At 42.7% G+C, this 14,855-nt stretch overlaps 1 protein-coding gene across 2 annotated transcripts in view; it reads right to left on the bottom strand.

Moving 5' to 3' along the window:
• Nucleotides 1-14,855, bottom strand: part of MED26 (mediator complex subunit 26) — a 31,119-nt gene that overhangs the window by 4,018 nt on the left and 12,246 nt on the right. The gene's annotated exons all lie outside the window — the stretch shown is intronic.

Genomic DNA, 14,855 nt, shown 5'->3' on the forward strand with positions numbered 1-14,855 from the left:
GAAAAGCGGTTCCCCGCTCGGGGATCGGATGTGATACATTGTGCGTGTTTTTCAGCCACTGACCGCTACATATACAATTTATCTTATGTGCAGTCTGCCTATGATCCAACGCGCACGGGACCGTGCATCAGCTAAGGTGTGAGACCCATCCGATTTAGGCTTGAGCCGCCTGAATCGGGTGAAATCAGGCCCAAATCGGACAAGTGTATGGGGTCCTTTAGAGTAACCTGCAAAATAAATTCCCTAGGACTAAATAGGCAGCATGATGGGCATATAAAAAAAAAAAAAACCTCAAACCAAAGGGGACATTCTATTCACAAATTGTATACATACAGCTACTAGTGTGCAGAAACCAGTTCAATGATAAGTCTTTATAAGACCTATTGTAGGTGTGATGCTCTTCGCAGGACTAGAGTTCCAAACCAGCAGAAAGGCTAGAAAACATCAGTTAATGTCTAAGGTTTGATTAGTAACCTTAACAAATTGAAATAACTTTTTTCTTTTTTTTAAACCATAGCTGGGTACACACTGGACAACATAGTTAACAATTGCCACCTGAACAGTTTCCTCTATCTAAAAAACTATATGGTGCATACACGCTGAACTATACTGGCCACACTCAGCATGCGGTTGTTGACAAGATACTGAAAACTGAGCTGCAAGTAAAGATGACAGGGGTGGGGGCGGCTGAGAAAAAAACCCCAAAACCACAGGAACGCATATCGTTAATGATATAGTGGGTACGCACTAGATTTTAATGCATGATAGATCGTTAATTAAAAATTGCAGACTGGTGTAGCAAATGTGCCTAAGCCAACCATTGAACTGTTGGCTGTATGCACACAGACCTAAGATGTAGTAATAAATGCCGGGCCCAATATTTTTTCATGGGCATTAAAATGCAAGTGTGCAGGTTTTCTTGTGGATGTCCTGAATTCCATCCATAAACCTAAAATACAAAGCTAGACCGATATATCTCACCCACAAATTTGAAACTGTAAACTACAATGGAAAGTACTTGGGTGTAATAAATATTTTGTAGCGTGTAATTCCAAATCAGCACATCACCACTACAATTTTTTGGGGAAGACTCAGTCAAATTTGTTGTAGTAACAGATCAATTTACAATTCCTACTAACCAATTTTGAACAAAAAGTTACAGTGCTAAGTTATTCCTAAAGCTGCAACTAGAATAAAAATGTAAAAAAGGAAGCACTGACACACACATATTACATACACAAAACGGTTGCAGGGCATGCTGGAATGTGTAGTTCAACAACAGAACCTCGCTGCTATATATATATATATATATATATATATATATATATATATATATATATATATATATATATATATATATATATATATATATATATATATATATATATATATATATATATATGATAGAGATAAAGAGTGAGTGATACAGATATATAGATAGAAGTTTTGTGGCGGTTGGGCACTCCAGCTCAAAAGACAAATTCCAAGGTGCCGTCCGGGTCCAATAAACAATAGAGTTGTATACAAGCAGCGGCACTCAATGGGGTTTAAAAAAAATAAAATAAAAAAAAAATAAAAAAGGTGTATTTCAATATCCAACGTTTCGGCGACTAGCCCCTTGACACACACACCCCAACATTTTAGTGCATGCGATGCGAAGCAATTTTCCTATGTAATTTATTCACTGCTTTCTGCCCCGGGCCATCGCATGTGCCGCAAAATCGCATGCGATTTTATAGGGTGTGCGATGCCATGACATTAAGTATACAATAATATGATTGTATGTCCCCAAAATAGGTTTAACGCAACACCCCCACACCCCGAAGTGCGGCGAGTCTGCGATGGGCGGCGGTAAGCGTCCTCCGACCTTTTCATACCCCCACTATCCATGTAGAACTTAAAATGACGACCCTGCACGCAAACCTCAGAAACCTTTGATGAGGCTCCCAAATCGGAACGTGCAGATGCGCATCCTTTATATCCAAGGAAAGGAGAAATTCTCCCTTTTCCAATGATGCAATCACTGACCGAATAGATTCCATCTTGAATCTGTGGTAGCGAACAAACTCGTTCAGCGGTTTTAAATTTAGAATCGGCCTGACAGAGCCGTCTGGTTTTGGGACCACAAAAATGCTTGAGTAGTATCCCTTGCCCTGCTTGTGGACCGGCACTGGGATAATAACTCCAGACTCTAGAAGAGTCTGTATGGCGCCACACAGAGCCAATCTTGACTCGGCGGAAGAAGGAAGACCTACTGTATTGGAAAAAATTTGTTTAAAGGCTGAGTGGAGAACTCCAGCTTGTAGCCTTGGGAGACTATCTGGAGAACCCATGCATCTGTGCAGTGTGTCCTCCATTCTTCCGCAAAGAGCAACAGTCTGGCGCCCACCTTGGGATCCCCCAAGTGAGCCGGAAGACCGTCATGCCACTGACTTCTCAGTGGCCTTGGGGTTGTGAGAAGGAGCGGCAGAGGCCTGTTCTGGCACCTCTCCCTCTGCGACCCCTGAAAGAGGAGAAACCACCTCTTGCGCGACCCCTGAAACTTGCGTTACCCCGAAAGGAACGAAAAGTAGAACCTACAAACGGCTTCTTCGGAGCAGGCGCTGAGGAAGGCAGAAACGTAGATTTCCCCCCTGTGGCCTGAGCAATAAGCTTGTCCAATTCAGGACCAAACAACACATCTCCTGTGTAAGGAAGGGCCTCCACCGCTTTCTTGATTTCTGGCTCAGCCTGCCAAGAGCGCAGCCAAACTGTACGCCTAGCCAGAAAAGCCGATGCAGAGGCCTTTGCTGCTAAGGTAGAGACATAAGAGGCTGCTTCGCCTATATACGTAGAAGCGTCCTTGATACACTCTGCCAAGGATAGCAAATCATCCTTTGGTGAATTCTGCTCAAGGCCCTTGATCAAATCATCAGCCCAGGATTCCATAGCCCTCGCCACCCATGACGAGGCGAGAGCTGGTCTCAAAATAACACCCACTGTAGAGTAAATGTTCTTTAGAGAACTATCTAGACGTCTATCCGGCGCCTCTTTAAGGGAAACCGCTCCCGGAATGGGAAGAGTGGTCTTTTTTGACAGACGCGATAAAGAAACGTCCGGCGTGGGGGGAGTCTCCCACTTAGCTCTGGACCCTGCAGAAAAAGGGTATAACGCATTGAACCTCTTAGACATTTGAAATTTCCGGTCAGGATTCTTCCAGACCTTAATCAAGGGACCATCTAATTCCTCGGAGTCAGGGAAATTAATAGGTTGCTTCTGCACCCGACCAAAAATAGATACCTGAGAAGGTACTGAGGTATCGGCTATGTTAAGGGTAGACCGAATCTCCCTTATCAGTCCCTCGACGCCCTGGGCGTCTTGAACATCCAGCTCATCTGGATCGTCTGCTGGGGGATCCTAAGAGGGGTCAATTACAATATCTGGCTCTCCCTGAGCATCATCAGGGGTGAAAAAAAATAGAGAAAGCCTTCCTCTTCCCAGCTCCTGGTGAGGCTGGCCTAGCCTGCGCAGAGGTCGCCACAGACTGCTGTAAGGAAACAACCGTAGAGGAAATCTGAGTCAACTGCGACTGAAACACCTCTCTGTCCCTCTTGGATGCTGCTAGCTCAGTCGTAAGGTTGGCTAGAATGGCCTGCCAAGCATCTGGGGATTGTGAAGGGGACTGAACTACCGGGGACTAAATGATAGAGGGCCCCTGTGAAGACACAGAACATGACTCACTTTCACATGCTGCGTATAATGAACCTTGCAAGCCTTGCAGGTGTATACCTTTTGGGCTGCCTTAGAAGAAGTAGCACGCCCTGCCATACTTCTGACCCAACAAAAGATATTAGTGGTTAACAGTTCACAGCGCACGCACGCGCACACACACACACGCACACACACACACACACACACACACACACACACACACACACACAATAGAGATGAAGCCTGTGTTTAGATAGGGAGAGATGAGCCACTACCCTCCCAATCAATTTAAGATATATACAAATATATATATCACAGTATGCCCCCTTAAGACTCACAGTGACCCTGTGATCGCAGGGGAGAGCGCTGACCGAGCAGGTGCTGGAGAACCAGGACTGCAGGTCACCAAGAAGAGAGACTGCTGGAGCTGATCCGTACAATGGCGCCGGCAGAGAGGAGTGAGGACACCCACAATCAGCTTGTCCTGCTCCCAGCCTTGTCAGCGCCGCTAGCACCGGATGCTGCGGCCTGACTGTCACCTCATGCTGCGGCTGAAGCGCTCCTTACAGCCGCCCCCCTCTGTATGGCGCACAGCGCCGCTTACCCACAGGCAGCTCCTGGAGTGCGGGGGAGAAGCCCTGGACCCGTAACACTAAGCCGCGTGCAGCTGCGGCGGGTCCCCAGAGCGGAGGCTCTGGCGGCTTGGGTGCCGGAGGAAACACTGCGTGCAGTGTCGACCGGACCCCTCCAGGTCCCACGTAGCAGGCAGACTGCCTGTCCTCGTAAAAATGTAAAAAAAAAAAAAAAAAAAAAATGTAAAAAAAAAAAAAAAAAAAATGTAAAAAAAAAAAAAAAACGAGTCTCCCCAGGGAGACCCTTGCCCAGGAGACCGACTCCTCCGGGCACTTTTACTAAGACTGGGGTCTGGTGGGGATAGTGGGGGGAGGAGCCAGCCATTTCTAAATTTTCTTAAAGTGCCGACTCCTCAGAGCACCAACACTATCCCACATGTCATGACTGCAGTGTCCCCTGCTGGCCGAGGGAGAAAGAAGCAACTTTTTGTAATTTAGCGCAACTACTTTTGTTTATCTTTTTTTTAACCACAATTGTATCTACCACTGGTGAATAAAAATATGAAGCGTGAACAAGCCTTGTCTGCTATAATCAATTCATTGTTTAAATGTAACCAGAATAGGACATGGAAATTTCTGAAATAAAACAAGTCGGATTTCTCTGAAACTACAACAAATTTATTCCATACTTGATTGTTTTAGTACATTTTTCAGGAAAGTTTTTCTTATTACCTTGACAATATTGAAAGGAATGTATGCGTAACGGATGCAACCATAAAATAGTCACGGATGTAACCATCAGATACATTAATCAGGAAATTAAAAAAGGCCCCTTGCATTAACTGGTACAGATTTACCTTTCTAACAATGTTTGCAGATTGGGACCATAGATCTGGTTTTGGCCAAAACCACCCACCTATGGCTGGATGCATCACCCGCACACAGACATCTCCATTCTCATTTAGATCCGTGATAGCCCCACAAAAAAAAAAAAAAAAAAAAAGGTACATATATAGTTACATAGGTGAGGCTAAATAAAGACTTGCATCCATCTAGTTCAACTTATGTTAAAGTTAAACATGGTTATGAAAAAAAAAAAAAAAAAAGAGGGTTGGGTTATGAAAAATAGTTGGGCTATTCAAAATATGTATTTCCAAGTGCATCACTCATAATCTATAGTAATTAAAAAAAAAAGTCAGTTGGTAAGTGTCACATGACATGCTGCCATTGGTCTTATTCAGTAATGGTTATATGGCAGACACTAATTGTGACCACTAATTATCTATTGCTGTTTTCCCGAAAACAAGGGTAAGAAACTTGGATTGTAGTAGTATATAACACAAGTTGAAGACATGTACTGTCAAACACATATATGTTGATAATCAGTATTTCATGTGGTCTTATGTTAGTGAAAGAGTTACATGTGGCACATATTTGGCTTTTCATCCATTATGTTTACTATTTTTTCCCCATATTTTAGTTAAAAAGATAAGTAAATACATGATATTTACCAGATCTCTAATGGTTAATGAAAGGACTAAAAATTCCTTTGCCATTTGTTCACAACCGATTTCCTTTGGCAGTTCTGTACTGTAACCTATGTAACATGCTAAACATAATGGACCTAACAGTTTGTAACATCAGCAACATATACCCGTTATTGTTATTACAAGTTAACTTTCTAATCCCAGGTGGAAAATATGCAAGAGAAATACAAAGAAGGAAGACATGACACCTGCAAGGTGTCCATCACATGTACTGTTTGTGAGGCTTTTACTGTTTTTGTTAAGCAGCTAATACTGGAAGGATTGTGGTGACACAAGTGAGTGTGAGGGACTCTTGTCAATTATTGCCTGATGATTAACACCTTCTGTTTTGTGTTTTCGCATTTCTGTCATTCTGTTTCTTGATTTGACTGCTTCTGCTCCCCTTCTGACACGAGTCCATTCTGACCTCCTTTTTTTCTGGTCTTCTGCATTTTCTTCTTTATTTCTGCAGCCTTTTCTGTGTTCAGTCTGGCTCTGTATTGTATCATTCTTTCTGCAGGTGTCATAGCTTCCTTCTTTGTATTTCTCTCTTGCATATTGTCCATCTGGTATAAAAAAAGCCAACTCCTAATAACAGCGAACGGGCATATGTTGTTGATGTAACACATGTAACAAACTATGTTACATCCATTACATTAAGCATGTTACATAGGTTACAGTACAAACGGAAAAGAGATTTTTAAATCTCTTAAAACATTAGAGATCTGTTAAATATCATGCATTGACTTATCTTTTTAACCAAAATATGGAAAAAAATGTAATACCAAATATGTGCCACATGTAATTCTTTCACTAACATAAAACCACATGAAATTATCAGCATACCATAATATACTCGAGTATAAGCCTACTTTTTCAGAACATTTTTTGGTACTCTTTACCTAGCACGGCGCCCATCGTGGTCATCGCGGGCATTGAATGCACTAAAAAATCGGGTGCGACAATGTTAAATTTCTCAATTGACCCGATTTTACTGTTCAATTGACACGATTTTTCCATAGGAAACAATGTTAAATGGCCCACAGAGGCGAAATACCCCCCCTGAAGTGTGAAATGGCCCCCACAATTGTTAACGCCACCCCACGATCAACGTCAACCCGAAGCGTGGCGAGTGCAGCGAGCCCGCGAGGGGCGGCGGTAGGCGTCCTACGACCTTTTCATACCCCCACTATCCACGTCGGCGTGGAGTTGAGAATAGAATAGTGTGGCGAGCGCAGCGAGTCACCGAGCCCGAAGCGTGGTGAGCGCGAGCCCCGCGAGGGGCCGCGGATACCTGTGAAGACCGCGAAGGGACGCGTTTACCTGTGAAGGTATCCGCGTCCCCTCGCCTCGCTACGCTCGCCACACTATTCTATTCTCAACTCCACGCCGACGTGGATAGTGGGGGTATGAAAAGGTCGTAGGACGCATACCGCTGCGCTCGCCACGCTTCGGGTTGACGTTGATCGTGGGGTGGCGTTACCAATTGTGGGGGCCATTTCACACTTCAGGGTGGCTATTTGGCCTCTGTGGGACATTTAACATTGTTTCCTATGGAAAAATCATGTCAATTGAGGCATTGAACAGTAAAATCGGGTCAATTGAGAAATTTAACATTGTTCCCTATGGGAAATCGCGGGCATCGCGTCGCACCCGATTTTTAGTGCATTCAATGGCCGCGATGCCCGCGATTTTTTTACCTGCGATGCCCACGATCAAAATCGTGGGCGCCGTGCTAGGTAAAGAGTACCCATTTTTTATGCTGAAAAAGCCCCCCTCGGCTTATACTTGAGTGAGGGTCCCACTTTAGTCAATGGGCAGTATTCAATGAGAAAAATTTGCCCTGTTTTATGGCGAATTTGTGCTTTTTTTGCCTTGGACGGAGCATTTTGCTCTCCAAAAGCGAGCAACCCTATTCAATGTGAAATATTCGCCGTCTTTCTAAGTGATTTTCGCCGTCTCTCGCCGTGTAGCAATTCTCCATCTTTTCATGGAGAGCTGGAATGTGAACTTTTAAACTAAAAGGTGTTTTTTTTTTTAAATTTTGGTGTCAAAAAAAAAAAATCAGGATTTTTTTTCTGTGAAGGGGCATGTTATTTTTATTCATGTGCTTATAGCACATGAATATATATTTCATTAAAAAATATTTTTTTAATTATTTTTTTTTTTTACACAGACCAGCCAGCAGGGGGCCGGAGCTCTCAAGCCCCTTATTAGATATTCATATATTCACTGCATCCGATCATTACATATGCACGATCGGGTGCAGTGAATACTGGGTCCCCCGCTGGCTATAGGGGGGGCAGCTTGTGCTGCCTGGGTCCCGGGGAGCCCACCTCCCCTCCCCATATGTTCTGGAGCAGCCAGGGAGACTTTAATCTCTCTGGCTGCCACCGTCCCACGGCTCCCTGCCGCGGACGCTCGTCCGCTGCAGGGGTTAAGACTCGCCGCAAGTGGCGGCGAGTCTTAACCACATTGAATACAGGGAGCAGGAGTGACAGCGAGCCCTCCGGAACAGGGCGAGTGCCATGCACCGCAAATTTTTTTCATTGAATACTGCCCAATGAGTTTTCCTAGTTTTTTGTTGTAAAATTAGGTGCCTCGGCTTATATTCGGGTCGATTTATACGGTAGTTACTGAAAGCACATGTCCTTAACTTGTGTCATACTACAATAATCCAAGTTTCTTACCCTTTGTTTCAGAAAACAGCAATAGATAATCGGTGGTCACAATCAGTGTCTGTAACCATTAAGACAAAAATGGCACATTTCCTGTGACACACTTATCAACCAATTTTTTTTTTTTTTTTAAATACTATGACTGATGCAACGGGAAATTCATATTTTGAATATCCGAACTTTTTTTTTTCCATGACCCATGTCCACTTTTTGTTGGAATTGCCCTTAACGATTTATTTTTTTGCATAGTTTGCAAAGTTTGATTCGCTAGGGCGCCATGGCTCAAATGTTTGAGAACCGCTGGGTTAGGCAATTTAGGGTGGTGGTATATTTAAATAAATAAAAAATTCAACCAGTCATTCCAAATATGAAAAAACAATGATTACTTTACAATAATTTCAGGGAAAGGTTACATCACAAGGAAAACCTACCCACAAAAGACTAATGTAGAACCTTGTAATCCAGGTTCAGAATGGGTTAACTATCTACATAATACTGCACCTTAGTCTGTTTACAGTTCAGGGCTGCTGTCCCATAATGCCCTGGGTCAGTCCTCTATAAATAGTGAGCTGAAGGCTATTTATAGGACCGATCAAGTTATAACTGATTAGAACAAACCAGTGACAAGGGACAGTACATAAGAGCTTGTGATGTCCATCTAATAAGGGATGGAAAGGCATATGTACAGTAAAAATGCTTTACAGTGGTAAAATCCCTCATTGTATGAGTTGTTTGCGCAATACCGCAGGCCATAAAGTTTATCACTGAACATTCACAAAGATATGAAAATGTGGGGGTTACCGCATACTAAAAAACACCCATAACTTCATATACAAGGATGCAAACATATGCATAATCATAATGATCTAACAGTACATCTGTCAGTCAAAGTGCCATAGAACAGCTGTTTATGTTCTTTTTAGAAGAGTCACAGATTGTGGAATACTAGTGTGACACAGACACTATTAATGCTGAATACCTGCACTACAATCTAACCTTCTCCAATGCACTAGAAGAAAAAGGGTGCTGGATGATGCTCCGACAGGGGGTATCCCAACTCACAGGGGCTTTTCTCCCTTGTGGGAGTCCACGACCCCCATAGAGGCAGAATAGAACCTGTGGCAAGACACTGAGCCCGCAAGGGGCATCTTTGCGCTCGCCCCCTGTCGGAGCACCGGCAGTCGGGATCCAGACGTCGGGATCCCCACTGTCAGAGCCCCATACCACTCCAAAGAAAACATGGGTACTAACTCCATGCGGCCAGTTTTGCAGACCTTGTAAATTGGTCAGATTCAGAAACAACCAAAGGAGAACAGAGAAAGCAGCACAAAAACGACAAATGAAACAAATGTTCAGTTGATAATTGGTTTTATGTGAAAGATGAATTCAAAGTTATGAAGTAATATGAACCTGAAATGTTGTATTACACCCATGAGCCAGATATTGTGCAGCATAGTGCAGTTTGAGAGACTACAGTTGGCAACACATCTACAAACATTTCAAAACTGCCAGAGAGCACGTCTAAAAGGTGCCCATACACGGTACAATTATTGTATACAATAATCACATCTCATAGGTTTTGCAATAAGGAGATGAGATCTACAGTAGTACAAAAAGCATCTGCAGCACATACTTTTTGAGCTGTGCGATGAGATGTATGGGCACCTTAAAGGGATGTTCACACAATGCAATTTTGCTTGCCATTTCATCCCGATTTGATTGGGATCGAATCGGGATCAGAAAGCATTCGATTTGGACTATATAGTATAGATCTGTACTTTATAGTCTTGCCTGCGGTGTCTATATTTCTATGCAACTTCAATGCAGCTGGATCGAATTGGCATCAAATGCGGATGCAATCCAATCAATGTCCATTTGATTTTGCTTAAGCCCCCCCCAAACACACACGCACGAGAGATTCATTCAGACATTATTTTATCTAGCCAATTATTGCACTGAGAAAAATGTTCAAACATTAAAATCGTGGGGTACTTAAGAACTAGTAGGAAGAGCGCTAAATGCGAGACCTGACATTCTGAAAGTAAACGATCTCCCCACAATAACTACCCTTTATCTAGCAGGGTGTGTTGTGGCATGGGCCACTGTGCAAAGCGGTTAGGGGTCAAGGGTGCAGGTGAGAGAGGAGGATAGGAGGAGGGAGAGGACAAATTTGTCCATTCTATTTACCTGCTGCCTCATGGCCTGACCATGCTCCTTGCCTCAGGTCTCCTTACCCGCACCTCATGTCACGTCTGTCTCCCCCTCCTTCTAGATTGTAAGCTCCTTAGAGCAGGGCCCTCCTCCCTCCTGTTCTCACAGCACTCTTCTTGCCTTTCAATTACAGCTCTCTTAACTCACCTACAATCTATACTTGCATCTATTCTCATTCACGTCGCTATATCTCACCCGTATTGTGTACCAAGATTTGTGCTGTTAATTGGGCTCTGTTTATGTTTTTCTGTCACTGTTATGTCTAGTTCTATGTAACCTGTACTGTTATAATGTGTTCTATATGTACGGTGCTGCGTACCACTTGTGGTGCCAATAATAATAATAATAATAATCTAAAACCCAATCAAAGTCATTGCAAGATGGTAAAAAAATAAAAACACCACATAACTTCAATGTTGAATAAGGAGAGAACCATGCCTGGCAAATGAAGATAGATAATCTGGCCCATCAATATACAAATCATTAAGTGACAAAAAAATAAATAAAGTTAAACATGAAAACAAATATGTTTCAGTCTATACTTTCTACTTTTCCTAACTAAACAAAGGGAAAAAAATGGACATACATAAACACAACAAGGTGGGTTCATGGGTCATATACAAAATGAATGTAGTGATGACTGGTCTCTATTTGCCATGAATGTACCATAGAGGCAGACCCACGGTATGTGCCCATTTCATATGAGGAGCTGGAATATAAAGGTAATACAGCAATGGGTGGGTTCAACACTTAGAACGGACACTAATTGAGAGTCAGAAATGGAAAAAGATTTCACCTATTGCAGTTCTTGAAGTAATAAATATTCTCATATTAATCTATTTCTTAAGGGGCAGACTAGATGGGCCAAGTGGGTCTTATATGCCGTCAAAGTCGGTTATCTTATATACATGACTGTATGGAAGATTGAGAGGATAAAATAGCCAATCCGTAAAGCGTCACATTTGGGCAACAATTGCACACGGGTAGGGTGGCCAATCCCGGGATCGGCGGGATCCCGGGATTTGGCCCCCAAAACGCCGGGATTTCAATCCCGGGATTGGAGTTTCCAATCCCGGGATTTCGGGATTAGACGGCGCATGCGCCGTCTAATTCCGGGCAGCGTCTGAGCACTCGCTCAGACACTGCCCGGCTTCTCCGATACCCGGAAACGTAGCACTGCACAGCGTGACGAGGTCACGCTGCGCAGGGCACAGCCCGCCCATCCGCCCCGGCTCCTGGCCAGCACCCCGCCTCCAACCCAACAGCTCTCCCAACCCTGCTCCCGGCAGCACCCTGCAAAATGTAAGTAAATAGTGGGCGGCCAGGGCGTTTTAGGCAGCTAATAATAGCGCTATGCGTGTAGGTGGTATAATGGATGCATTTCCCATTAAATAGCCATATTTCAGGCGTCTGTCTGCACTAGGGATGCCAATCCCGGGAATCCCGGGATTGACCATTTTTCAATCCCGAATCCCGGGATTGAAAAAATGCCCCGGGATTGGCATCCCTACACACGGGTACATCTCAGACTTGTCCAAATAAACCATAAGACGTTGCCGTGTTATTAGAAAGTATTAAAGAACAAATGTAGAATGGTGCTTGCCAAGCTCAAGATTGTAAGCAGTAACATTTCTTTTTTTTAAAGGAATATAAAAAAAATAAAAAATAAAAACACATCCCCAGTCCCCAAAAAGGGCAGACAGAATGGACCTCTCTCTTCCTGCTATCAAATTTTAAGTTTCTATGTTTGTAACCAGGTGCTATGGTCAGATGATAGAATTAAATGGAAGCACACAGAGATGAACCTTATATTAGGATACAGAGCAGTTTGTCACTGATGTTCTACAGCTGAAACCAATGAAATGGTTTCAGTTTCACCCTAAATGCCATAGAAAACTTGTGTTCAGACCTGAAGAGGAAATTTCAGGAAGTAACATGGCCAATATCTCGTTCTCACTGCTAGGCAAATTCCCAGGTCAAGCCTGTCAACCCGGTAAATTGCCTTATAACACAGGTTACAGGTTTTTTTTCAGTGTGAACGGTTCAACCCATGACATTAGAGACTCAGGTATGCAGACATGGGTTGACCCATTCGGGATATGGTAATTGGGTTAAAAAGCAGGAAGGTTGACATGGGGGTTTTCACTTTTTTTTGAGCAGACAGGCGGTATTTCATGTCCTGCCATCCACTAGGGCCTGGTGGGAGAATAAAATAAAAAGTGTCCCGCAGCGAGGCACCGTGCCTGAAGCATAGTAAGCCATGCGAGGGGATGAGGTCCTATGTGTTGGTGTCCATGTCGACTGTCGAAATTCGGGTAAAAAAAAATAATAATAATAAAAAAAAAACCACGTTGATCTTTTGACTGTCAACCTCCCCCATGTCGACCTAATGCTTTTGTCGACCATCAGTCATGTCGACCTAACTGTGTCATCCAAACCCGACCCGTTCACACTGAAAAAAAAAAAATCTGTGTTAAAAGGCAAATGACCAGGTACAACTACTTCTCACAGGAATTTGCCTTAGCAGTGAGAACAGTGTCCGGCACTGCAGTCCCCGGCAAAAAAATACTGGGTAAAAGCTGTGTTGTTCACACTGGCATTATGAACACGGCATAAGTATCTCATATCTGCAAGTTAGGGTGGCAATAGCTGCAATTCTCTGCAACTTTTGAGTGAACTCAGGCCGTGAGAGGTGTAAACACTGGACTTTTAAAAACAAGGGAAACGTAGCACCCTTCACATCTAATTGGATTTAGCAGATAGAATATTGAAATAGTCCAATGCGTTTTACAACTTGTTTATGAGGGGCTACTACTGCTTGTAAAAAATATATCCATCCATTTATTGGCATGATTATTTACATTTTGCTCTCTACATCACGCATTCCCAACCACGGTCCTCAAGGCACACCAACAGTGCAGGTTTTGTAGATATCCAGGCTTGAGCACAGGTGACTTAATTTGTATCTGAGGGATTCTGATTAAACCATCTGCTGAAGCCTAGATATAACTAAAACCTGCACTGTTGGTGTGCCTTGAGGACCATGGTTGGGAATGCCTGCTCTACATTATAGTATACCAATACTGGAGCATACTATATTTATGTAAAATTTATACTGCTCAGAATAAACTTTATAATATTAAAGAACCCAAAATATCTTCCGCCCCACCCCCATAACTTATATGCATATAATATCACTCCAATTATACATAAAATTCAAACTGAACTTTCCCCTTAATTTATTGGGCCGATGCATTGCTATATGTTCTGCAAAATACTTCCATCTTCTAAATCGGACTTATCCTTCCTTCACTCCAAGTTTATTTGGAACGCTAAAAGGCCTAGAATTAGTCTTCATAAATTGATGCAAACCGTCCAGCAGTTGTATAATCATTGATCCAGTCCGTTTTGCAGTGGACTGGATCAATGATTCTGCTGTCTTCACTGAAATGGCCCTAGAGTCACTGTTATGCACTTCCCTGTCACTTCGCTTTTTTACTCACACGTCTCAATCAACTAAAATTGGGCCAACCCGATAATCTATTATCCTCTACCATATATGCCTGGTGATGGGCTTGAAAATCTCTTTATTTACAACACTTCTATTCATTATCCCTACTGTTAGTTTGGAACCAAAGCTATGTCCCCTTTACGATGTGGCATTCTTCTGGAAGTCTGTGTTTACGACACTAACTAAATACTTCTAATATCCCACTAACGTTTGATGAAGCTATGCAAAGCTTCCATCTCCTACCTCGCCATGCTTTTCTCATTTTCAAAATGGTCGTATCGAAACTTCAACCACAAGATTTTACAAATCTGTTGGAGGATGGATGGATGGGACAACAGATCCCGCCTTGCTGGGGATGCCCAGTAAAACAAGGATTTATTATTTTCTATTAATTTATTATATATATATATATATATATATATATATATATATATATATATATATATATATATATATATATATATATATATATATATATATATATATATATATATATATACATATACACACACACACACACGCATATTACATTAAACTCATCTAGATTTACCTTTGCATTGTAATTAAGTCTTTGTGATCCACAAGCCTAGGGCACACCTGTGCAGTCTCTTTAAACCAAAATGGCTTTCTTTCTAGCCCTGGGTAATCAACACAGGCTGCCCCGGAC

The sequence above is a fragment of the Crinia signifera genome, chromosome 1, assembly GCF_055691185.1.
Source record: "Crinia signifera chromosome 1, ASM5569118v1, whole genome shotgun sequence".
Taxonomy (NCBI): domain Eukaryota; kingdom Metazoa; phylum Chordata; class Amphibia; order Anura; family Myobatrachidae; genus Crinia; species Crinia signifera.